General features: G+C 45.4%; 1 long non-coding RNA gene across 1 annotated transcript; it reads right to left on the bottom strand.

Annotated features, from left to right (window-relative positions):
• Positions 1–599: 599 nt before the first annotated feature.
• LOC142158537 (uncharacterized) lies at positions 600–27,717 on the bottom strand. Its single transcript, XR_012692793.1, has 3 exons — positions 27,268–27,717; positions 20,401–20,623; positions 600–715 (listed from the first exon to the last, which is right to left on the bottom strand). It is a non-coding gene; the product is annotated as an uncharacterized LOC142158537 (long non-coding RNA).
• Positions 27,718–27,853: the final 136 nt, after the last annotated feature.

Raw genomic sequence — 27,853 nt, 5'->3', positions numbered from 1 at the left:
TTGGAATGAGGCTGTATTGTGGCGACATCAACTGCTCGCCAGCTGAAAAAAAGGAAATGAAAAAAAAGTAGAAAATGCCCTCTTAATACATTGATATGGTGGAATGCTAGCTCTATGGGTGTACTTCAATACATTTTGCAAGCTCAGTAGAGGTCACAAATTGTATATTAAGTAAAAACAAGCCAAAGGTTTATGTTATGCTGAACACAATAGTATAATAGTGTGTAATTTGCTAGTTTGGTTGCATTTTTTTTTCATTTGAAATGTTCCCAATAGGCTGCTAAGCAGAGTATCACCCAACCAGGCAACAATTTTCAAGCCAGTCACTGCTGTACCGGCCAGCTCCACACAAGACAAAAAGTGTGGGGGGGAGCAGGTTTCCTATTGTGAGTACTTGGCATGTCCCCTGGTATTGTAAATTGTGACTATAGAAAAGGAAAACTGTTTCACATGTCTACGTGTTTCTGGCGCAAATTAGTTTTTTTAAAAGTCCACTACATTACAATATCCCTGTACTTACTTTCTTCCACCAGCACGTGTGGCTGCTCAGCCTATTCAGGTTGACTGCTGAAGAGGACTGGAGACTTTGACAAACTGTCGCTCTCTATGAGGGCCTCCGCTGCCTCCCCCTCCTGGGCTGCCGCCTCCTCTTGTGCCAACTGGTCAAGTAGTGCTTCCTCATGTCCATGGTCATGACAGGGGATGCAAGGGCATCCTTTTGGATAAATATGACCGGTTACATTTTTTGGATTTTTTTTGTCTCAAACATACATGCACATTATGTTAGCTTACAATGTGAAATATTCAAGACCACACATGGTCCATCATTGGCCATATAAATACACCACTACACCAGTTCAGATGGACTTGACCTGCAGTTAACTAACTAATTACATCCATGACTAAAACCTAGCAAGGGTGGTTTTTGGAGCAATGAAATTTATTATAAGCTATCTTGTTTTTGATTGGAAAATATATCAATATATTATATTGATGGGGCACTTAGATTTGAAGGGACAGTGGAATTGATAGCAAACTTACACGTAGCTATCTCTGCCCTTAATTCAGGGAGGAGGTTAGTCTGTCTCCACCTCAAATCCCTCCATCGCGTCTGGAGCTGCATGATTGAGCGCCTTTTCCCCAACTGCAACTGCAGCCTCCTGCAGATGGCCTTGTATGCATTCACTTTCTCTTCATTACTAACATACCCAGCTGTGAGCTGAAACCGACGGTCAAGTGTTGCTGTCAATACACACAGCTTGACACATGTGAACGTTGCTGCTTGCATATTTAAACTAGACTCCTGGGAGGTGCACACTTTACGCCGGGAAACATGCTTCTAGCTCGTTCTCCCAAACCTGACTCGGACGTTAGTGCACGGAAACGCCGTCATTGTCCATTAACTAAGGCACCATGCCCTTTCACCATATTAGAATAGGAGCGCTACGCTCTTTCTCCTATACCTGTAATCCCCAGTGGCCTAGTGGGATAGGAAGTGAGGCAGGACGCCTCGCTTCCGATATGCACTACTATGCAAACGTGAACAGCGCAAACCGGAAAGTTCTGCTTTCGCGCCGACACTTCCATTGAACAGTGAAAGGGAGCAGACGCAGCAAATAGTAGCTTCATATAATCAATTAGTAAAACCCTAAAAACCTCTAGAATGTGACACAGAGGCTCCCTAGTATAGCTATAGGAGAGTCTGTGACCACAATAATCCTGCACGGATGTGCAACATACAATAACCTGCCTGCATATGAGTGTATAAGGAAACCTCTATATACATACTGCATTAGAATGTATGAACCTGCTGCTGCTGTACTGTACAGTACAGCAGTGTAGTGTCTACCAACTGTGAGTACCTGCATCAAGTCTATGTTACCAAGTTCAATAAACAGCAACCTGCTTAAGTTAGAAGTAGCTTCACATCAACCCAACACCTTTCACAACATCAAAGGTACAATATACCTGCCTGTTCACACCATGAAATCATAAACAGTAGTAAGTGTCCTTTGCCTGTGCAGCAGACTTGTATTTGTTGGCAGTAAAGTGGCTCTGTTGTGCGCATGTGTGGATGGGATTTGTGTGCAATACGCACAAAGAAACAGAAATGCGAATGTGACAGGATGGACCGCCTATGCCACCTGGTTGTTGCTGGGAACCGGCTGGGCTTACTTTGCCACTGTTCATCATCATCATCACTGTTCCCTTTCTTTATCCCAATTGCACCCTCTAACCACAGTAGGAGGGGCTTAAGCTGTTCCTACCACTAGGCTCCTACCCCGACACCTAGAACCGCTTCCTTCTGGGTAGCTCTCGCTGCTAGGGTACTCCCTTGCTGATACACCTGGGCTGGTATACCTGACCTCTCGCCTTCAGATCAGGGTTGGTGTGGATGGTTCCCCTTTGGCCTATCACACTTATCAGAGCAGCAGGTAGCGGGCAGAGCGTTAGTACTGGAATGCTGGGCCCACCTCAGAACATCCAGAGAATGGATTAGATTTGGGTCTAATCTGTAGGTCACAGAAATTTACAGCAGGGTAAGTAGTCGTTAAAGCACGTTCTTGAAGCAAAAGATGGTTTATTAGCTCAAGTAGTCCTAACAAGGACAGTTCACAGTCACTGGTTGAATGTACTAGTGGCATCCAGAAAGATGGTATGAACATTACATGCTCAAACAGCCCACTTTTTATACAGTTCTGACATAACTCCTGGTAGGGGGAATATCCGCCCCCTGATCCTCCCCGCCCCCAACACGTCTGAGTTATATTTAGTATCAGGATACAATATGTTTCCCAAACATGGATTTACATGCAATGCAAAGTTAACAGTATTTACACTACTCTGTTATATGCTAAAACTTGCTGCTTGCATTATTGAGAAGCAGCCACACCAGACAGGAAGGCAGTGGCCCCCTGTTGTGTATACAGGCTAAACAGACATTTGGGGCACTGAGCGATGAATAGGTCTAAATAGCACGAGTTCACCGGTCTTTACACAGCTTCAAAAACACATGCCCTACACAAATATGCTAACTTGGGACTACTATAGAAAAGTTACAAAACCCTAAACAAGACATTTCCATACAAAACACATCCCAATGTAACATGATAAGTGCATTTGCAATTATATACATTAGTGTCTGCACCACTAATTGAAATACATTTTTACAATAAATTATTTCTACATGATCCAGCCACAAATAAGTTATAAGTGATCCAGCCACAACGTGTCTTAATGTCTCAGGCCCAAAGTGAGCACATGAGCCATTTGTACTAATTTGAATGTAGCACCCTAAAAATCCATCAGTAGCAAATAAACATATGTTTATAATAGTTTGGTTAACCCCAAAGTCTGATCTAACATTTGGAATGTAAATAGCAATAATATAGGGCTTAGATATAAAGAGTAATATGATACATGTATGTAAATATTTAATGAAACTCTCTAACCACATAAGCACGATGCACCAAGTGTGCTTTAAATATTAAGTCAGACAGCTAGTATTTTAACAATTAGAAGGACTATCTGCATAAGTAAGATTTCTCTTCTTTCACATGACATGAAAAATCCCCCAGCAACATACAATTCAGCTGATCACATGAGAGGTGTGCACAAGTGTGACAAGACCGGGTCCCATTGGGATAAAATCGGAACAACTCGGTCTGTCGTGAGTGGGCCCGACCAAGGATATCGGTGCCCTTGTACTGTTACTAAATTTCACCCGGTGAACAGATCCGGTACTACATGTGCCCCAGGAGTGAGGGGTAGGATGTCACAGGAAGCTTGGATCAGCTGATCCGATACGGTTCTCCTGCACCTTCCCGACTCCTGCGGATGACAAGAACACACAGCCTCCCTCTGCGCTCTCAGTGAGACTAAGATGGCACCCACAAACTTAACCTGACTACAACAGCGACCCGACCCTAACAACGTTCTAATGGTCGGCAACGCAACTACGTCAAACAACTATGTCTACCTAGGTGTGGTGCACTAACGGAACTGCTCACTTACCACTACGGGGAACACCAGCCGGTGTTCACGGACTAAACCGGAGGGCGGTACCTAACCCCCTCACCCACGTTGTACCAAGAAGCTGCCTTCTTGCTATGGGGTTCCCCACAGACCCTAAGGACCGGCTGCTTCAAGCCCGGCTGAGGCTCAGTGGAACAGCACACTAACCCGTGGGCCGACTGCCGCACGAAACAGCCGATCGAAACTGAACCGCCCGACTGCCTGTACTCGGGTATCTCACACGTGTTCCTACGTCCGGAGCCACAGGTCCGCCTGCACGGAACCGGCCTTGGGGACCCTCAACCAGAACCACGGGCCGCCCCTGGAACTGCCTTAAGGTGTGCTGCACTGCCACCAACTCACTTAGCCACCCCCTCTGGGAACCAGTGTGACCCCGGGGACCTAAGGGACGGGAAAACTACGTGTGTTCTCCCCTGGCTATGTGTACGCTGGTAACTACACTTGTCCCCCACAGCACGGGTTAGCACAGAACAACACAGGAACAAGAGCCTACCTTTAATGGGGGCCTGACGTCTTGCCCCTGGACACAGTTATGTAGCACACCCCAAAATACAGTAATACAAACAATACTCGCCGCACAGACAAAATAAATGCAGTATACAGTACTTTGCACGCTACTCACCAGAGCACACCGCTGCTAGCCAACCAGCCGGTTGCTACAGCACCCACAGGAGCCTCCGCTCTACTGTACCTCCTAACTCCGTGTGCTCACCTCACACAGGACCGCGCCTACACTCACGAGGCTCTCACGCCTCTACCACACCACCAGGGCCGTCTGCCCTTCACACCATGGGCACACAGAGCCTTGTGCTCTGATTAATGGGCCTCAGCCCCCTCTCTAACTCAGGGCTCTGAGCCCACTAACTAGGGCCTTGTGCCCTGCTACCTAGGGGTACTAGCCCCTGCCTACTGAGGCCTGTGGCCTCCCTGACTAACGGAGGGCCTTGTGCCCTTTTAAGCCTACGGGCTACCAGCCCCTAACCAGGCCCTGTGGCCTTCCTATGGCCTCTAGGCCACTAACTACCTAAGGGCCTTGTGCCCTTGCACCTGGGGCTCTCACGCCCCCTGACTAACTAACAGGGCCTTGTGCCCGTTAACAAAAGTATTGTGGCCTACTGGCCCACTAACTTTATCGGGGCCTAGTGCCCAAGTCCCTGGGCCTTGTGCCCCTAATTTACTCCATCACACGGGCCTTGTGCCCGACCGTGGCCACGGGCCTAGTGCCCGAATTAACGCTGAGTCAACTTACCTGCTCCGCGCAGGAATCTCAGCTTGCCACGCCGTCTTCCTCTTCTTTCTCCGGGTCTTCCAGACCCTCCAGCCGGCGGCGCCTCTTCTCCTCTTCGGCGCGGGTCTTCTTCCTGGTCCGGTGACGGGAGCGCTCTCAGCCCTTACAAGGGCTCCCCGCCGGCGATCTCTTCTCCGGCGGCTTCTTTGCTTGACTCGCCGCTCCGGACGTCCCACGACGTCCTTCTCCCTCGGCCGCCGACTTTCTTCTGACAAAATGGCTCCCGGCGACTTATATAGTCGCCGGCGTGACGTCATTAGCCGGCGCGAGCGCTGATTGGCTCGTGTCGGCGCCAATCTTTTGAATGGCCGGGTGCGAGCCGCGATTGGCTCGCGTATCCGGCCGCTGATTGGCCAGCAGGGAAAGATGAGCCCTGATTGGCTCATCCTTCCTCCGCGGACGGGACCTGCAAAGAAGAAGGATGTATACTCACCGCTGGATCGCCGGACCGGTAAGTAAGATTTCTCTTCTTTCTTCACCCTCTTGCTGGGCACCGGAGCTGGGGACCTTTTCTGTCCCTCCAGGGACACGGCAATGGCGGGCATCTTCGCCCGCTTCTCGGGCACAGGAGCTGGAGGCATCTGGGCGGGCACCATCTCCACATTTCCGCCGCCTTTTTCCATTGTGGTCCCCACAATCGACGTCTTCTCCTCTACGTCCACCTCCAAGGGTCGCTTACCGGCATCCCTGACTTGCGTCCACCGGATCCTTCGCGGTAAGGCCCTCTCACGCAGGATCCACACCATCCTGGCAACTTCCTCGCCCGAAGTCGGTATCCAGGGGGTCTCTTCCTCGGCGTCTGCCGGAACCTCCCATTCATCCGATACCTCCTCGGTTGTGCAGTAAAGCTTCTTTGGAAGGTGACAACATCCACCACTCTCCAGCTGCGCTCTCTAAAGTACCGTCTTCTTCAGGCAGTACTTCTTCAGAAGCTCTCTCTTCCGGGGTACTGATGGCTTCCACCCTCTCAGGTACCACCGGGCAGACATCTTCACATGTCTCCGGATACAACGCCTCTCCGTGGAGGGTCTGCTCAGTTCTCTCTTCGTCTCCAGGGACCAACTTTTCCACAGCCACGGACAAGTCGTCTGATGTATCCGACGTCTCCAATACCCCAGGTCCAGCATCCGTCTGCCGCGGGTATTCCGGTCGCGAATCTTGCTTGGACGGGACAATCACCTGCGATCCAACAGTCAGCAGGCTCTGCCGATCCTTCCCTCCAGACTCCGACTTCTTTTGAGACCATTGATGGAAGGCTTCCTCGTCCTTCCACTCAAAGACTTCTTCATCTTCCCATTCATCGGAGACTTCGTCGTCCTCCCACTCACCAAAGACCTCCTCATCTTCTGGGCAGTTGTATGCGAAGTGTACGGACAACCCACACTTCCAGCACCACATTTCTTCCACCTGTTGCAGTTTAGTACCTCCGTTCTTCCTCTTCTTCCTTGTCTCACAACGTTCCAGGACTTGCTTCATGAACGCTGCCACTTCGTCACAAGAGAGGACACAGCTGGGTCCCTCGTACCGCGGAATGATCCCCCGATGAGCCATCGTTGATCCTGCCGACTACGCCAAAATGTAGCGCCCCCTGCGGGGAAACAGGGACAGACGCAACACAAACAAACTTACCTTATAAACGATGGTCACCTCCAGTCCGCTTCCGATATTCCAGCTGCGATCCAATCCCAGCAGATCCGCAGCCGAAACCCTTGTCACCTCCAACCACGTCCCTCTAAGAAAGAGACAAAGATTACAGCCGTGCCTACCAGGTAAGGGCTGTCCGAGAATACGGCAACGAACAAGGACACTCTCAGTCCAAGCCCACTTGCCGCCTCCTCGCTTTGCTCTTGCCAATACGCGGGGGACTACAGGCACTTAAGACCAAGACTAGTCCGAGGACTAATCCCGCCTCAAGTACCTCACACACCTGCCGGTGAGGGCCTAACTGAAAGGAAGAATCGAGCGTGATACTCACCGGGACACTCCCACTTCCGATACGGTTCTCCTGCACCTTCCCGACTCCTGCGGATGACAAGAACACACAGCCTCCCTCTGCGCTCTCAGTGAGACTAAGATGGCACCCACAAACTTAACCTGACTACAACAGCGACCCGACCCTAACAACGTTCTAATGGTCGGCAACGCAACTACGTCAAACAACTATGTCTACCTAGGTGTGGTGCACTAACGGAACTGCTCACTTACCACTACGGGGAACACCAGCCGGTGTTCACGGACTAAACCGGAGGGCGGTACCTAACCCCCTCACCCACGTCGTACCAAGAAGCTGCCTTCTTGCTATGGGGTCACCCACAGACCCTAAGGACCGGCTGCTTCAAGCCCGGCTGAGGCTCAGTGGAACAGCACACTAACCCGTGGGCCAACTGCCGCACGAAACAGCTGATCGAAACTGAACCGCCCGACTGCCTGTACTCGGGTATCTCACACGTGTCCTTACGTCCGGAGCCACAGGTCCGCCTGCACGGAACCGGCCTTGGGGACCCTCAACCAGAACCACGGGCCGCCCCTGGAACTGCCTTAAGGTGTGCTGCACTGCCACCAACTCACTTAGCCACCCCCTCTGGGAACCAGTGTGACCCCGAGGACCTAAGGGACGGGAAAACTACGTGTGTTCTCCCCTGACTATGTGACGCTGGTAACTACACTTGTCCCCTACAGCAGGGGTTAGCACAGAACAACACAGGAACAAGAGCCTACCTTTAATGGGGGCCTGACGTCTTGCCCCTGGACACAGTTATGTAGCACACCCCAAAATACAGTAATACAAACAATACTCGCCGCACAGACAAAATAAATGCAGTATACAGTACTTTGCACGCTACTCACCAGAGCACACTGCTGCTAGCCAACCAGCCGGTTGCTACAGCACCCACAGGAGCCTCCGCTCTACTGTACCTCCTAACTCCGTGTGCTCACCTCACACAGGACCGCGCCTACACTCACGAGGCTCTCACGCCTCTACCACACCACCAGGGCCGTCTGCCCTTCACACCATGGGCCTCTATCCCAGTTGCACACAGAGCCTTGTGCTCTGATTAATGGGCCTCAGCCCCCTCTCTAACTCAGGGCTCTGAGCCCACTAACTAGGGCCTTGTGCCCTGCTACCTAGGGGTACTAGCCCCTGCCTACTGATGCCTGTGGCCTCCCTGACTAACGGAGGGCCTTGTGCCCTTTTAAGCCTACGGGCTACCAGCCCCTAACCAGGCCCTGTGGCCTTCCTATGGCCTCTAGGCCACTAACTACCTAAGGGCCTTGTGCCCTTGCACCTGGGGCTCTCACGCCCCCTGACTAACTAACAGGGCCTTGTGCCCGTTAACAAAAGTATTGTGGCCTACTGGCCCACTAACTTTATCGGGGCCTAGTGCCCAAGTCCCTGGGCCTTGTGCCCCTAATTTACTCCATCCCATGGGCCTTGTGCCCGACCAAGGAATCTCAGCTTGCCACGCCGTTTTTCTCTTCTTTCTCCGGGTCTTCCAGACCCTCCAGCCGGCGGCGCCTCTTCTCCTCTTCGGCGCGGGTCTTCTTCCTGGTCCGGTGGCGGGGGCGCTCTCAGCCCTTACAAGGGCTCCCCGCCGGCGATCTCTTCTCCTGCGGCTCTTTTGAATGGCCGGGCGCGAGCCGCAATTGGCTCGCGTATCCGGCCGCTGATTGGCCAGCGGGGAAAGATGAGCCCTGATTGGCTCATCCTTCCTCCACAGACGGGACCTGCAAAGAAGAAGGATGTATACTCACCGCTGGATCGCCGGACCAGTAAGTAAGATTTCTCTTCTTTCCTTACCCTCTTGCTGGGCACCGGAGCTGGGGACCTCTTCTGTCCCTCCAGGGACGCGGCGATGGCGGGCATCTTCGCCCGCTTCTCGGGCACAGGAGCTGGAGGCATCTCGGCGGGCACCATCTCCACATGTGTGCGCCAGGATTTTTGGAGGGGAAGGAACTAAGATGGTGGAGAGTTGGCCGATCGGCTAAGATCATCAATATTGGAGGACAAGTACTTGAGACCAGCTTATTGGCCATCCTGCGGAATAACTCATTTGTGGCCTGACTGGGACTGTCCTTCCCTGTGTGATTCCGTGAACCTAGGGGGCCAGGTATCGAGTGAACTTAGGTTCTAACCCTGGTGTCCTCACAACAAGCATGGAACTTCTTGCTCAGGGTTCATTGAGTATTGTGAGTATTTTTTAGAAACTGACAGACAAACAGAGAGGATGCAGTGTGCATTGAGAGAGAGACTAACCAGCTTAAAAGGAAAATGCAGTGTGGAGAATAAAGAGATCGACTGACAGGAGGAGAAGAAAGACATGGCCTGATTTTGAGTTAGGAGCAAAGCAAAGAAAAGGAGCAACTTTGCATCTGAACAAACTATATTAAAATGCAAGGGGTACAAATTGATTTAATTTTTTGCATGCAAGGGCACACAGATACATGATAGCTTTATATTTACACTGAAATGAAAGTTGTTTTATGACATGCCATACACCAACTATAAATTTGTCCCTATATTTTAAATTTAACTCCCTCTCTAATGCAACATGGTTTTGCCAAGGTTCAAATTTGCTTCTTTTCTATGCTTTGCTCCTGACTCAAAATCAGGCCCTCAGTGTATATAGAGAGAAGAGTGTTGCTAGACTAGTGACAATTCCTGGTAACAGTAGGAGGAATAAGGAGTGAAACCATAGATGGCAACAGGCTCGGACTGGCCTGCAGGGCAGCAGGACTATCCACCGGTAGGCCCCGCCACATTATAGCCACGCCCCCTCCGTTGTTAGGGAGGAGCTAAGAAAACAGCTGACTCCCGACTTGCATACAATTCATCTTTTGGACATACGCGAGAACAGGAAGGGACAGATGCGTTCCCCAGTGGAACGCAGGCACCTTCCTCTCCAACAGTAACAAGCACGGACCACGAGAAACATCCTCTGATTTCAGCACACTGGGTACCCGGTCACCATCTCTATATACATTGAAACTGCAAGTAAACAAAGTTAAATTTGAAAGCATCGCAGCAATAACCATGTGATATATGTGGACAGTGATCTGAATATTTATATTGACCTAGCAGAGACTGAAAGAAATACCAATTCCCATCTACTGGACTTGTATGCTATGAACATTATTTTATTGAGATATCAGTGACTGTGTTATATCTGGATCAATGCAGCATTTATACCCACTGCCATTTGCCTCCCAGTAGCTAGACTAGTCCAGGTCTATATACCTAGGTTTGTCTGATTTTTTATGTATGTTCAATTGATGCCATACCATATGTATGTATATAGAAATCAATGCCTCATAATATAAATACTGTAGTTTAATTGGAGTATTTTATTTGTCTATATTAATGTATTTTTATGTATTTTAACTAGGGATGTGCACCGGCGACTTTTGAGGTCTCGTGTTTTGTGTTTTGGATCCGGATTTTCGTTATTTTTGAGGTTCGGATTTGTCTCGCAAAACACTTGACGAAAGGTCTCGGTTCGGATTTAAGGTATTGGATTCGGATTTTTTTTGAAAAAAACATAAAAAGTTTAAAAATCAAGTTTTTGGGCTTATTTTCACTCCTAGGCTATTATTAACCTCAATAACATTCAATAACAAGCATTTCCACTAATTTACAGTGTATTCTGAACACCTCACAATATAGTTATTAGTCCAAAACGTTGCAACAAGGTATCTTTCTGGACTGCGTAGAGGAGTGGGTCACCACAATATATATTAAAAACCCTGAACTTTTATGATTCGCACCAATAATTGTACCTGGACTGCGTAGAGGAGTGGGTCACCACAATATCTTAAAAACCCTGAACTTTTATGATTCGCACCAATAATTGTACCTGGACTGCGTAGAGGAGTGGGTCACCACAATATCTATTAAAAACCCTGAACTTTTATGATTCGCACCAATAAATGTACCTGGACTGCGTAGAGGAGTGGGTCACCACAATATATATTAAAAACCCTGAACTTTTATGAATCGCACCAATAAATGTACCTGGACTGCGTAGAGGAGTGGGTCACCACAATATATATTAAAAACCCTGAACTTTTATGATTCGCACCAATAAATGTACCTGGACTGCGTAGAGGAGTGGGTCACCACAATATCTATTAAAAACCCTGAACTTTTATGATTCGCACCAATAAATGTACCTGGACTGCGTAGAGGAGTGGGTCACCACAATATATATTAAAAACCCTGAACTTTTATGAATCGCACCAATAAATGTACCTGGACTGCGTAGAGGAGTGGGTCACCACAATATATATTAAAAACCCTGAACTTTTATGATTCGCACCAATAAATGTACCTGGACTGCGTAGAGGAGTGGGTCACCACAATATCTATTAAAAACCCTGAACTTTTATGATTCGCACCAATAAATGTACCTGGACTGCGTAGAGGAGTGGGTCACCACAATATATATTAAAAACCCTGAACTTTTATGAATCGCACCAATAAATGTACCTGGACTGCGTAGAGGAGTGGGTCACCACAATATATATTAAAAACCCTGAACTTTTATGATTCGCACCAATAAATGTACCTGGACTGCGTAGAGGAGTGGGTCACCACAATATCTATTAAAAACCCTGAACTTTTATGATTCGCACCAATAAATGTACCTGGACTGCGTAGAGGAGTGGGTCACCACAATATATATTAAAAACCCTGAACTTTTATGATTCGCACCAATAAATGTACCTGGACTGCGTAGAGGAGTGGGTCACCACAATATATATTAAAAACCCTGAACTTTTATGATTCGCACCAATAAATGTACCTGGACTGCGTAGAGGAGTGGGTCACCACAATATATATTAAAAACCCTGAACTTTTATGATTCGCACCAATAAATGTATCTGGACTGCGTAGAGGAGTGGGCACTGGGCACCACAATAAAATATATAAAAAACCTTCAACAGATCTGCATTACACTACACATACGGCTGCTCCTCCATCCTCTCCATCATATACATGTTGGAGTTTTAGCGTGTGACAACCTCTTGTTTTTGATAATGTCAGTGCATTTGGAATATTTTTCAATTTGCCCCACACCACTGAATGTACTTTATCTATGATACGCAATACGCATCTATCTATCTTGACTGCGTAGTGTGGTGGCCCCGGTACACAATTTGGTACCGGGGCCACAATACCTCCTCCAAACATGCTCCAGACAATTCGTCATTGACAGACCCCAGACAGACAGGGTCGTAGTGTTATTGTTTGACTTTGTAAACCCAAAAAAATGTCCCTGTTGCACATAGTCGTGCAATGAAGACTGACTTTTTCATTTAAAGGCACGATCTTTAAAGTGTAGTGTTTGTAAGTCTAAGTCATATTATACTTTTGGTAAAATTGGTTTTTTTTGTTCCTCTTTATGGTAATTAATTAGTAATAGAATTAAAGTAGGAAATAGAATTAAATAGAATTAAAGTAGGAAATAGAGTGGTATAGAGTTGTAGTGTGGTATAGATAGAGTGGTCCACACAATATAATAATAAAACCCTCAACTGGTCTGAATTCCACCAAACAAGTATCTTGACTGCGTAGTGTGGTGGCCCCGGTACACAATTTGGTACCGAGGCCACAATATAATTTAAAAACCCTCCACGTGTCGGAATTCCACCAAACAAGTATCTGGACTGCATAGTGGGGTGGCCCCGGTACCCAATTTGATACCGGGGCCACAATACCTCCTCCAAACATGCTCCAGACAATTCGTCATTGACAGACCCCAGACAGACAGGGTCGTAGTGTTATTGTTTGACTTTGTAAACCCAAAAAAATGTCCCTGTTGCACATAGTCGTGCAATGAAGACTGACTTTTTCATTTAAAGGCACGATCTTTAAAGTGTAGTGTTTGTAAGTCTAAGTCATATTATACTTTTGGTAAAATTGGTTTTTTTTGTTCCTCTTTATGGTAATTAATTAGTAATAGAATTAAAGTAGGAAATAGAATTAAATAGAATTAAAGTAGGAAATAGAGTGGTATAGAGTTGTAGTGTGGTATAGATAGAGTGGTCCACACAATATAATAATAAAACCCTCAACTGGTCTGAATTCCACCAAACAAGTATCTTGACTGCGTAGTGTGGTGGCCCCGGTACACAATTTGGTACCGAGGCCACAATATAATTTAAAAACCCTCCACGTGTCGGAATTCCACCAAACAAGTATCTGGACTGCATAGTGGGGTGGCCCCGGTACCCAATTTGATACCGGGGCCACAATACCTCCTCCAAACATGCTCCAGACAATTCGTCATTGACAGACCCCAGACAGACAGGGTCGTAGTGTTATTGTTTGACTTTGTAAACCCAAAAAAATGTCCCTGTTGCACATAGTCGTGCAATGAAGACTGACTTTTTCATTTAAAGGCACGATCTTTAAAGTGTAGTGTTTGTAAGTCTAAGTCATATTATACTTTTGGTAAAATTGGTTTTTTTTGTTCCTCTTTATGGTAATTAATTAGTAATAGAATTAAAGTAGGAAATAGAATTAAATAGAATTAAAGTAGGAAATAGAGTGGTATAGAGTTGTAGTGTGGTATAGATAGAGTGGTCCACACAATATAATAATAAAACCCTCAACTGGTCTGAATTCCACCAAACAAGTATCTTGACTGCGTAGTGTGGTGGCCCCGGTACACAATTTGGTACCGAGGCCACAATATAATTTAAAAACCCTCCACGTGTCGGAATTCCACCAAACAAGTATCTGGACTGCATAGTGGGGTGGCCCCGGTACCCAATTTGATACCGGGGCCACAATACCTCCTCCAAACATGCTCCAGACAATTCGTCATTGACAGACCCCAGACAGACAGGGTCGTAGTGTTATTGTTTGACTTTGTAAACCCAAAAAAATGTCCCTGTTGCACTTGCACATAGTCGTGCAATGAAGACTGACTTTTTCATTTAAAGGCACGATCTTTAAAGTGTCAGAAAGAGAGAGAAGACACAGGAGAGGAGAGTTGTAGCTGGGGACCTGGGGTGGAAGCTCCCAGGCTCCCCCAGCATTGCCTGGAAGTCTGAGCGTGGTGACTGAGCCAGGGCAAGGAATGTGTGCCCTGGATGAGGGGGAGAACTCCATGCCACTATAGTGAACCCAAGAGAGAGGGGGACACTGCACATGGAAGAGGCCCTGGAGTGAGGGCTGCTACAAGAGGCATGGTAGCTGTAGTGTCAGATCCTGAGGCTGAGAGTACACAGAGTGACGTGTCAGAGCACAGGAGACATTATCCCCGCAGAGGAGGGATGAGCTGCAGTTGAGAGGTCTGTTGTTGAAATAGGACATGCACACTTTAACAAACCAATCATTTCAGCGACAGGGCCTACCAAACAACTTTGACTGAAATGATTGGTTTGTTTGGGCCCCCACACCAAAAAAGCTATTCATCTCTCCCTGTACAGACTAAACAGGCTCTACTGAGGCAAGATGTCGTCCTCATCCTCAACCTCTGATTCCTCTCCCCCTACAGTGTGTACTTCCTCCTCATCACACATTATCAATTCGTCCCCGCTGGACTCCACAACCACAGGTCCCTCTGTAGTATCTGGAGGGCAGTGCTGTACTTCATTGAGGAATTGATTATTCATTTTTATAAACATCATTTTTTCAACGTTGTGAGGAAGCAACCTCCTTCGCCGCTCACTGACCAGGTTCCCCGCTGCACTAAAAACTCTTTCCGAGTACACACTGGAGGGGGGACAACTCAGGTAAAATAGAGCCAGTTTGTACAGGGGCTTCCAAACTGCCTTTTTTTCCTGCCAGTAACAATATGGACTGTCTGACATGTCTACTTGGATGGTGTCAGCAAAGTAATCATCCACAATTTTTTCTATTGTGACAGCATCCAATGCAGCGAGAGTAGACATGTCTGCAATGGTTGGCAGGTCCTTCAGTCCGGACCAGATGTTATCAGCATCCCCGCCAGTGCCTCTTTTGGGAAAACTGAGCTTTTTCCTCGCAGCCATAGATGTGGAAGAAAATGAGGGTGGAGCTGTTGGCATGTCACGGTCCTCTTCAGAGGACAATCTCCTGACCAGCAGGTCTTTGCACCGCTGTAGATTTGTGTCCGCCGGAAACAGAGACACAACATACGCTTTAAACCGAGGATCGAGCACGGTGGCCAGAATGTATTCCTCTGACTTTAAAAGAGTGACCACCCTCGGATCCTGGCAAAGCGTACGAAGGGCTACATCCACAAGAGCTACATGCTTGCTGTAATCGCAATGGCTTACCAGCTCCTCCCTCACTTTCTCCAGCTGCTTCTGCAACAGCCTGATCAGGGGAATGACCTGACTCAAGCTGGCAGTGTCGGAACTGACTTCTCGTGTGGCAAGTTCAAATGGCTGCAGAACCTTGCACAACACGGAAATCAGTCTCCACTGCGCTTGACTCAGGCGCATCCCCACTCCTTTGCCTATGTCGTAGGTGGCTGTGTAGGCCTGAATGGCCTTTTGCTGCTCCTCCATCCTCTGCAGCATATAGAGGGTGGAGTTCCAGCGCGTCACAACCTCTTGTTTGAGGTGATGGCAGGGCAGGTTCAAGCTTTTTTGATGTGCCTCTAGTCTGCGGTAGGCACTGGCTGAATGCCGAAAGTGTCCAGCAATTTTGCGGGCCACCGCAAGCATCTCCTGCACACCCCTGTCACTCTTGAGGTAATGCTGCACCACCAAATTAATGGTGTGGGCAAAACATGGGACGTGCTGGAAATTGCCCATATTTAATGCCCGCACAATGTTACTGGCATTGTCTGACACCACAAATCCCCATGAGAGTCTAAGTGGGGTAAGCCACTGGGAGATAATTTCCCTCATTTTCTCTAATATGTTGTCAGCGTTGTGCCTCTTATTAAAGCCTGTAATGCACAATGTTGCCTGCCTTTGCATGAGCAGCCATTTTGTAGATGCTGCTACTGATGCAGCTGTTGCTGTTGCTGCGGAAGGGGATGCATCTACCCAGTGGGCTGTCACAGTCATATAGTCCTTCGTTTGCCCAGAACCACTTGTCCACATGTCCGTGGTTAAGTGGACAGTGGGTACAACCGCATTTTTAAGAGCACTGAGGACACTTGATCGTACTTCTCTGTACATTTTTGGTATCGCCTGCCTAGTGAAGTGGAATCTCGAGGGGATTTGGTACCGGGGACACAATACCTCCATCAACCCTCTAAATCCCACTCCACTGATGGCGGACACCGGGCGCACGTCTAACACCAACAGGGTGACTACTATCGTATTTGGTGGTCATGGCAAACGACTGTTGGACGGTCAATTGTTTGGTGAAAGACTTAGCGGTCTTACAACTTCCCCTCTGGGAAGATGACCGACTAACAGCAGCAACAGCAGCAGTGGCAGTAGTAGGCGTACCGCTGCAGGATTCCTCGGATGAATCCCGTATTGAGGAGGACTCAGTCTGGCTGCTGACTTGGGCTGCAGGACTGAATCTGATGGAGATTGTGGAGGAAGTTGACGAGGAGGGTGTTGCTGGTGTGTATCCAACTGGACCACGGGATTTAGGTGTCCCTGTACCGATGAGGGTCCTAGCCCCAGTTCCTGAACTAACCACTGAACTATGAAGGTTATTCAGGTGACGTATAAGGGAGGATGTTCCTAGGTGGGCAAGATCCTTACCCCTGCTTATTTGAGCTTTACATAAGCTACATATTGCCATACATTGGTTGTCTGGATTTGGATAAAAATAACTCCAGACCGAAGAGGTGCATTTTTTGGTCTTCTGACCAGGCATGACGATGGGCTTTTTCATCCCATGGACATCAGCTGTTTCCCCCCCTGGTGCCTCATTTACAATAACCACATCACCATCCTCATCATCAAGTTCCTCCACAGCACCAGCTACATCATCAATAGCCTCCTCCCGAGCCACCTCTTCCCGTACAGTGATGGGAAGGTCAGGCTTGACAACCACCAACACCCTTGGACTCCCCTTGGGGATTTGTGATAATTTCTCTTTAGAAGGCAGAGTTGTTTGCTGTTTTGTTGCTGACAGCATAACTCTCTTCAATTTTTTGTAGGGGGGGGGGAGGAGGAGGAGGGCTAAGATCCGTGGGTGAAGCTGAACCACTAGTCATGAACACGGGCCAGGGCCTAAGCCGTTCCTTGCCACTCCGTGTCGTAAATGGCATATTGGCAACTTTACGTTTCTCCTCAGATGATTTTAAGTTTCTCTTTTTGCCACTTTTTCTTAACTTGGGCTTTTTGGATTTTACATGCCCGGTACTAGGAGATTGGGCATCGGGCTTGGAAGACGACGTTGATGGCATTTCATCGTCTATGTCATGACTAGTGGCAGCAGCTTCAGCATTAGGAGGAAGTGGGTCTTGATCTTTCCCTACTTTATCCTCCAAATTTTTGGTCTCCATTATATGTAGCACAAGATACTGCAGAATGTGTGAACTTGGTAATATTGCAGTACCAATGGACCTATACTGCTGGATTGGTTTTGCAAATTTGGTTATAATTATTATATATTTTTTTTTTTTTTAATTTTTTATTTTTTTTTACTTTTTTTTTATTTTTAAAAAACTTGGGAATAGTGGGGAAATAACTATGCCCTTAGAAGCACAGAGCACAGGACACAGCACCACTGGACTGAACAGGACACGGCACAGGACCCAGCAGCACTACGGAACTCAGCAGGACAGAGCACAGGACACAGCACCACTGGACTGATACTGCAGAATGTGTGAACTTGGTAATATTGCAGTACCAATGGACTTATAATGCTGGATTGGTTTTGCAAATTTGGTTATAATTATTATATATTTTTTTTTTTTTAAATTTTTTATTTTTTTTTACTTTTTTTTTATTTTTAAAAAACTTGGGAATAGTGGGGAAATAACTATGCCCTTAGAAGCACAGAGCACAGGACACAGCACCACTGGACTGAACAGGACACGGCACAGGACCCAGCAGCACTACGGAACTCAGCAGGACAGAGCACAGGACACAGCACCACTGGACTGATACTGCAGAATGTGTGAACTTGGTAATATTGCAGTACCAATGGACTTATAATGCTGGATTGGTTTTGCAAATTTGGTTATAATTATTATATATTTTTTTTTTTTTAAATTTTTTATTATTTTTTACTTTTTTTTTATTTTTTAAAAACTTGGGAATAATGGGGAAATAACTATGCCCTTAGAAGCACAGAGCACAGGACACAGCACCACTGGACTGAACAGGACACGGCACAGGACCCAGCAGCACTACGGAACTCAGCAGGACAGAGCACAGGACACAGCACCACTGGACTGATACTGCAGAATGTGTAAACTTTGTAATATTGCAGTACCACTGGACTTTTACTGCTGAATGTGTGAACTTGGTAATATTGCAGTACCAATGGGCTTATACTGCAGGATTGGTTGTGAAAATTTTGTGGTAATTAAAAAATATTAAAGTAGTTTTTGGTATTTTTTAAAAAAACTTTTTTTTATTTTTTTAAACACAGGGGAATATTGGGGAAATAACTATGCCCTTAGAAGCACAGAGCACAGGACACAGCACCACTGGACTGAACAGGACACAGCACAGGACCCAGCAGCACCACTGACCTCAGAAGGACAGAGCACAGCACACAGCACCACTGGACTGATACTGCAGAACACAGCACAGCACAGCACAGCACTAAACAGCACAGCACTAAACAGCACAGCACTAAACAGCACAGCACTAAACAGCACAGCACAGCACTAAACAGCACAGCACAGCACAGAACTAAACAGCACAGAACTAAACAGCACAGAGGACCACCTAACACACCCTCCCTCTACCCTGATCAATGCCCGAGTGAAGATGGCGGCGACTAGCGGGGAATTTATAGGATCCGAGTATCGCGAGATCCGACAACGGGATTATGAGTCAGAGCCTCAGTTTCACTTTTGAATTTGGCGCCAATACCCGGATCTGTCTCGGATCCGACTCGGATCCGCAACGTTCGGGTGGGCTCGGATTTCAGAAATCCGAGTGCGCTCATCCCTAATTTTAACCAGGGTTCAATAAATTGTGATAAAACTAACATTAATTGTTATCCCAATAATTGAACCGAGCCTCTTGCTCACAGCCTAATACAAGATATAGAAAAATACGAATTGTAATCAAGATAAAAGAATACAAATTTTATTATTAGCATTACACTTGGAATAATACATAAGTCAATGAGCGCTTAACTTTCAGGATATTATTAGTTCGTAGAGAGGGATAACCTGTGTTAATGCTGCTCTTGCAACAGTAGGGGTAGAGCGCAACTCCTCCCCCCCCCCCCCTGTTTTTGCCAAACACTCCCGTTAAACACACTACCACACACGTGCAGAGAGTCGCATCTGGGCTCTCTGAACCTGCGCGGTAGTGTGTTTTTCACTTTGAGCAGGGCAGATGAGAGTAGGAGTTCCGGATATCCAACCGCCCAGAGGAGCATGAGCAGGTTAGTAACTAAGTGCGCAGTCAGCCTGTCATTTTAAAAGAGAAGGATGAGCACACTACATTCTTTATATACTACACTATGGTGCTAGCTGTCCTTCGTGGGCTGACCACTCTCCCTTTAGTGTCTGGTCTCGCCTCTATGATGGCTGGCCACACACCCTCTGATGGGCCCCTAGCGTTGCAGTCCCCCGGTGGGCCCTTCATGCCCCAGTCCGACACTGGATGGCAACAATCCTGAATGCCAGGAGAGACTTCAACGACAACTGAGAATGTTTCAAAAATGTACTGTGGTTTACCTAATATAATCTATTCAGGGACAAGCCTACCAAGACCAGGAGACAGCAACCAACAACATCACCCCACTAACATTTACAATATGTGGTACCACTAGTTGACTAATTGCTACACACTCCAAAGTACTGGCCAACTGAAACTCAACAACATATTTGCATCTACAAACATTTAGACAGTTGATAAAGACATGTAAGGAATTACAAGTTGCAATTAAACTGAACATTAAGGTTCACTACCCAGTTGTGCCTTAATTTAACGACTGAACTTACACCCTACTAAAGGAACAGATAAATAGTAGAGATGCTCACCCAAACTTCGCCGATCAGAGTACCGAGGCGAACCGACTCGGTACTTTCGTGCGCCCTCAAAAGTGAAAACGAGGCAAAATATCATTGTTGCATCATCATATCTCGCGAGTTTTGAATTCTATAAGCACCACCCTCCACAGCGACCTGGCGCCATTTCACAGAGAGACACAGAAGGGATAGCACGGTTCTTGGCAGTCTCTAATGCAGTTGGGCAGCGTCATACCTAAAACAAAAAGAAGAGGGGTGGCATTTTCTTAAAAGTCTCCAGTGATATTCTACTGAATTATAGCTCACACAGAAACAGGAGAGGTCACTTCACAGGTGACTACTTAGAGTGGTTTCAGCACCTTGCACAAAACGGAAAGTATTCTCCACTATGCTGGACTAAAATACATTCCCCCTCAAATTCGATTGTGCTTGCAGCAGCTGCAATCTCCTACATGCTGTTGCAGAATACCAAAATGACCAGAATTATTTCTGGACACAGACAGCATCTCCTGCATGTCACTGTCATTTTTTTAAAAAAGCTTGTTACCACCAAGTTGATTGTGTGAGCAAAACAGGAAATCTGATGAAATTCTCCCTGCTGTAATGCTCTCACAATATTGGTGGCGTTATCACAAATGACATATCCTCATGAGAGTCGAAGCGTGATAAGTCATGCTGCAATACCATCCCTTAATTTTTCAAACAGGTTGTCAGCGATATGCCTCTTAGTGTAGCCGGCGATACACATATGTAGGATACCACTTTGTATTTGCAACAAGATGAGGGGGATATTTGTGTAGCTGACTCCGGCGCTAATGAGGATGATGTTGTTTGTGTAAGTCCTGCACCAGTGGAAGCAGTTCTTGCCAGTGATAAGAAAAAGGCCACTGTCATACCTGAGCATAAGACCAAAAAATCCATTTCTTATGTGTGCAATTATTTTTACTACAGATGTTCACTGATCCCCGCGTTCTGTTTTTGGTTTTGGTTTTGGATCTGGATTAACTTCGTGTTTTGGTTTTGGTAAAACTACCCTTGTGTGTTTTGGTTTTGGATCTGTGTCTTTTTCTAAAAACCCAATTTTTTTTGCTAAAATAACATAATTTTGCTTTTTTTCTCCCTACATTGTTATTAACCTCAATAACACTAATTTCAAGTCATTTGTAATCAATTTTGATCACCTCACAGGTCACAATATTATTTTCATACACTTTCAAAGAAAGACTGCAGCAGTTCTTGTCAGTGATAAGAAAAAGGCCATTGTCATGCCTGGCCATAAAACCAAAGAATCCGCCTCTTATGTGTGGAATTATTTTTACACAAATCCTGACAACAGTTGTCTAGCCATTTGTAGCATTGTAAAGCCACAGTCAGTAGAGGTAGGGACCTTAACCATCTAGGAACCTTATCCATGTTACGCCATTTGAAGCGAGTTCATGGAAAGCTTTTGTGAAAATCAGAAACTTATGCTAAAAAATAACAGCAAGCAGTCCAGTATCAGCTACCTCCTTTCTCTCAGCTAGATCCCAGCACCTGCAATCTACACCCCCAACACCTTCATCATCAATATCTTCACAAGTGATTGGAGTTAGTCCTGCATACAAGTTTCTAAGACGAGATGACTCCTCCCCTATCCAGGACTCTTCAGAAGAATCCTTGAGCGTTAGGCCCACTGCTGCTGTACTTGCTGCTGGGGGTGGATCTTCAACCCAGAAGCAGACCAAGAAGAAGACTACTAGTAGTTAACAACAAATGACTGTTAAACATTTCTTTGCAAAAGGAAGCAAATATGAAAGCTGTCACCCAGTTGCAAAGCAGATCACAGATGCAATCGCGACTATACTAGTATTAGATCTGCGACCAATATACACTATTAATGCAGCTGGGTTTAGACAGTTACTTGACGTCTTCTGTCCCTGTTACCAAATTCCATCACAACACCATTTTACTAGAAAAGCTATTCCTCACATCTACCAGAAGGTTCGTAAAAATGTAATTATTGGGCTACAAAATGCCATTCTACCCACTGTACACTTAACACAGATATGTGGACAAGCAGAACTGGGCACACTAAAGATTATATGATTGTGACAGCCCACTGGGTTGGTGATTTGCCTTCACCAGCAGGGAAAGCAGCAGCATGTACCCAAGAACAGAACATTTTTTTAGAGGCAGGCTACTCTGTGTATCATCTGCTTCACTAAGAGGCATATTATTATTATTATTATTATTATTATTATTATCGTAGATTTGCAAGGCACCACAGTGCTCCACAGCGCCGTACAGTAGGGAAGACAAGGACATACATAAAACAAGACATATACGTAAACGAAGAACAGACAAGGCAGACAAAATGAATGGAGACATGAAAGCAAAGGGTATGAAGGACCCTGCTCATTAGAGAGCTTACCTCATAAATTCTAAAGAGAAGAGGGCACAGCTGAAACAAAAGGAGCGAGTATGGCTCAGAGTAGAGATTGGGATAGTTGTGAGGGTGCATTAGTGTGAATAGTGTTATCGAGGATAAGGTCAACTCTAAAAAAGAGATGGGTTTTCAAAGAGCATCTAAAGATTTGAAGGATGTGAGAAGTCTGATTGAGCATGGTAGGGAATTCAATAAGTGGGGAGCAGCACGGGTGAATTATTGAAGGCGGGAGTGAGAGGCGTTTACTTAGAGATGAGACAAGGTCAGAGGTAATACCGCTGACAACCTGTTTGAAAAACTAAGGGATGTCATTGCAACATGGTTTATCCTGCTTGGACTCTCCTGAGAATATGTGATTTCTGATAATGCCACCAATATTGTTAGAGCATTTCATGACATTCCCTGATTTGCTCACACAATCAACTTGGTGGTACAGAACTTTTTAAAAAATGACAATGACATGCAGGAGATGCTGTCCATGTCCCGAAATATTTAGGGTAATTTTCAGGATTATGCAACAGCATGTAGGAAATTGCAGCAGCTGCAAGAACAATTTATTTTGCCCTGCCACCAACTGAAGCAAGAGGTGGTAACAAGGTGGAATTCCACACTTTATGTCCTTGTGAGGATGGAGGAACAGTGAAAAGCCATCAACGCTTACTCCACAAGCCATGACATTGGGAAAGGAGGGGGAATGTATTTTAGTCCAGCGCAGAGGAAAATACTTTGCGTGTTGTGCAAGGTGCTGAAATGATTCAAAGTAGTCACCTGTGAACTGAGTTCAGACATTGATAGCTTGAGCAAAGTGATTCCCATAAATAGACTTTTGGAAAGCACCTTGAAAAATTGACGGAGAAGATGAAACAAAGAAATTACGCTAAGTATGTCAGACTTGTAGATGAAGTACTTAAATCACTTCACCAGGATTGAAGAGTTATCAACTTATGAAAATCGTATTACTACATTTTGGCGACTATGCTTGATCCTAGATTTAAGAGCTATGTATTCTCTTTATTTCCCACTGTCCCAGATTACAAGAGATGCAATGAGCTCATGGTGAGCAGGTTGACATCTGAAGTGGTACATGACAGGACAATGTCCCCTCCTTCATTTTCTCAGGCTACTGCTGCCATGAAAAAACTAAGCTTTTCTAAGAGACCAAAGATGATTCAGTAGAACATTTTGACATTTGGTCTGGTCTAAAAGAATTGCCCAAAAATTGCTCTGTCGTAAAATGAACTACAAATTCACAAATTCCATGAGGAAGGCCTTTACTAGCATTTAGATCAAAGTATAGAGACTTCTGTAATGGTGGATTCCAGCCGGGATTACTTAATATTGAGTGATAACGATGTACACACTGATGAGGATGAGGATGGTGACAATGTAGATTGCAGGTGCTGGGAACTAGCTGAGAGATGGAAGCTAGCTGATGCTGGAATGCTTATTAATATTTGGGTAAAATGACACGTTGGCAATTTTATGTTTTTTACAGTAAGTTTCACGTTTATTAAAGATGTGTTTTTTTCTTTAAAACAGTGAAAGTTTTTTTTTTTACATTTTTATTTTTGACATTTATGTTATAGAGACTTCTGTAATGGGGGTCTCCTACAGGGTACAATTAAAGTTGAATTGTGTTAGAATGATGTACACACTGATGAGGGTGAGGATGAGGCTGACAATGATGACAACAACTTGCCACTGTAGAGTTCATTGACAGCACTGTTACCTTAGCTGCCTTAAGTCCACTGTTATCTTTTTTTGTGGGGGGCTCAAACAAACCAAGCACTTCAGCCACAAAAGTGGCACTCCTTGTCGCTGAAGTGCTTGGTTTGTTAAAGTGTGCATGTCTTTTTTAAGATCGATTACAAGGGTAGGTAAGAGGGTCCCAAGGACAATTCCATCTTGCACCACTTTTCCTTTCAGCTACCGCTGTGTGCCAGTGTTACCTATGTGCTATAAGTGCTGAAGTTTGTTTTCAGTCATCTTTTCAATTGCTTCTCTCTCGTATGAGTGACCACATACTTTGTTTTTCAATGGGTTCATCATCTTCAACTGTGTTATAGGAGTGCTCTGGGTGACGGCGATCTCCTTGACTTCATCTTCCAAATCTTCGTCTGCAGGGCGACACACACCCATGTGTTTTATCTGGTCTCTTAGCTGTTCTTTAATCTGGATATATATATCATGATATATACATATATATAATTCTGCCTCAGTGCCTCCTCTGTATTATTCTTCTGATGCACAGTGTATCTCTCGTGGACAAGCTCTCTTAAATTTGAGATCTCATCCGGTGGGTCACGCTTTAATTTAAATGCGGTCTCCTCAACTGCATTTATATATTGGTATAAATCTCTGTTCAATGCAGCGTATTCCAAGATAACGGATTCCATGTTGCCCACATGTTCTGTGTCACAGTCTGTCTAATGCCACTCCAGTTGTAATATCCATTCCTCTGTCTATATAAGTTTGGCAGTTCTTCAGGGATGAGAGGGAGGTATCCAGAGAAGAGAAGGAGATTAAAGATGCAGCACAAGCAGACATGGCTAAATAATGTAGAGTTCATTGACAGCACTGTTGGGCTTAAGGCAGCTAAGCTATTGGTAGCTTGTTTTTGTGGGGGCCCAAACAAACCAAGCACTCCTTGTCACTGGAGTGCTTGCTTTGTTCAAATGTACATGTCCTTTTCAATATCTTACATAAGGATGCGTGGGAGGGCCCAAGGACAATTACATCTTGCACCACTTTTCTTTTCTGCCACTGCTGTGTGGAAATGTTTCCTAGATGTGCTACGAGTTGCCGTGTGTTTGTGTCTTTACTCTGTCGCTTAGCATCCAGCTGGGTCACTGTAGTCTTTGTCCAAAAATGGATGAAAATAATATTGTGACCTGTGAGGTGGTCAAAATTGACTGGAAATGACTGGAAATTAGTGTTATTGAGGTTTAATAATAATGTAACAACAAAAAAGAGAAAAATGATTTTAGTATATTTTAGCTATTTTTCTAAAAAATACAGAACCTAAACCAAAACACGCAAGGGCGGTTTTGCCAAAACCAAAACACAAACTTAATCCAGATCTAAATCCAAAACCAAAACACGGGGGTCAGTGAACATCTCTAATAAATAGTACTAAAACTGGACTGTAGTCACTTTAGGATATGCTATAAGTTTACAGAGTTCTTTATTTGCTCATTGATAAAATATTGTATGTTTTTCTATAGATATGAAATTGTGCTAAATACTATTTATTTCCCTTAGATTTATCTTATTTGTTACCATTGAGTCTAATTTAATGAAACTCTATTTGTTGTAATATGTACAGATATTAATAATTTCAAAGAATTAACAATCTGCATCTGCCTCAGAAGAAGAATTTCAATAATATTTCTTAACTAAATATATAGCAAGTTGAAATCTAACTACGATAATAAGTATTACAGAGTGACAAATAATGACCTACACAGATAATACACAGATTATACAGAATATACAGATTATAATATTGATGATCCGTGAATATCCAGGGTCCCCCTGTGTCACCCTTCTAAAAAGCAATTGCTAAGTGTGTGTCCTGCTAGCTTGGAGGCTTGTTCTAATTGGGTCTCGCCTTTCTCTCTGTCAGGGTCGGTAGCACTCTCTCTCCCTAGAGAAAAGAACAGAGTGGTTGCCATCCACAAGAACCTGTCAGAGCATCATACACATGTATTTGTACCATGTTAGGTTTGTTAAGCAATTTAACAGTGAAAATTCAGAGGAGGCTTCTTTACATGAAATCCATTTTTATTTATTTATTCTAGTCCAACAAGGTTTTGGACATTAAAACAGTGAACAGTGAAGCCATTTTACCAGTTTAAAAAAATAACGATTGTTTTTCAATGGTGAAACAGTTTGGATTAGCAATTTGACTGTAGAAATGCACAAACAAATGTTGCTAAAATATAATTCATTTATATGTAACTCCCTGTCACTGTGTGTAGGGTGGGGTGCAAATGTTACACACTGCACCTCTTTCTCAAGCACTGGCTTGCTGAGGGGCATGGGTGTAAATGACCAGGGGCTCCCTGCACATGCAGGTGTTTCTGTGTATTTAGTGGGACACAGGTGATGTCACATTGTGGTACAGTGCAATAAGAGTTGCAATAATTTGGGCTCCAGACCATCTCTATAACAAACTGAACTCTTTATTTACAATCCTCTTCCTCCAGCAGGATAATTTTAATGGTTGCTGCAACACAGAACTATATACAGCTCCTTACTCTCTCCAGCACAGTTCTTAATGAGCAATATGAATATGGTTACAAGTACATCTCCTTACTCCTCCTATACACATCTTACACTGCTGGTGTTGTCACAGTACATACCGGGTTCTCCTTGTCACAGTGGTTTCACAGCTACTCACAGTTCAGCCTCTGTTTCCAGTACACACATGCAGGAATCACAGGATGACTTACCTCCAGCACACACTTATAGCTCTGACCCTCTTTCTGTGTAGCTCACAGCTCAGCACACAGGGGTAAAATCCTTTGGGCTATAACACTCTTCACTAGTGTTCTCTCTGCCCCTCTCTGGGTTTCCCACAACTCCACAACTGCCCCTCTTTGCTACAACCCTCTCGCCAGGGTTCTTTGCTCTGGGGACTCTCCCTATTCAGCGCACACATTCCTTGCCCTGGCGCAGTCACCGAGCTCGCGCTCCCAGGCAATGCCGGGGGAGCCTGGGAGGTTCCCAGCTTCTCACATCATCTCTCTCCTCTCTCTGTCTCTCCTACTTTCTACTCCTCTTTTTCCCTCTTTTTACCGCCCCTCCTTTTTCCCAGTTACTAGCAGACTGGGCTGGTTTGTCACCATAGCAACCCATCTAAGTCACTGTGTGCATGGTTCCCTAAAACGACACTAGGGGGCGTTACATATATAAAGATTGGTCCGACAAGGCTATGGGCATTATAATAGATGGCAACGTAGGCACAAAAGTTATTTGTTATCAATGTGAATGAGTTAATTAACTTTTTCATGGGTTAAATGAATTTGGACCATCAAT

This window comes from Mixophyes fleayi, chromosome 5 (assembly GCF_038048845.1).
Source record: "Mixophyes fleayi isolate aMixFle1 chromosome 5, aMixFle1.hap1, whole genome shotgun sequence".
Classification (NCBI taxonomy): Eukaryota; Metazoa; Chordata; class Amphibia; order Anura; family Limnodynastidae; genus Mixophyes; species Mixophyes fleayi.
The sequence above is the reverse complement of the archived record's forward strand: the minus strand, read 5'-3'. Positions and strand labels throughout refer to the sequence as shown.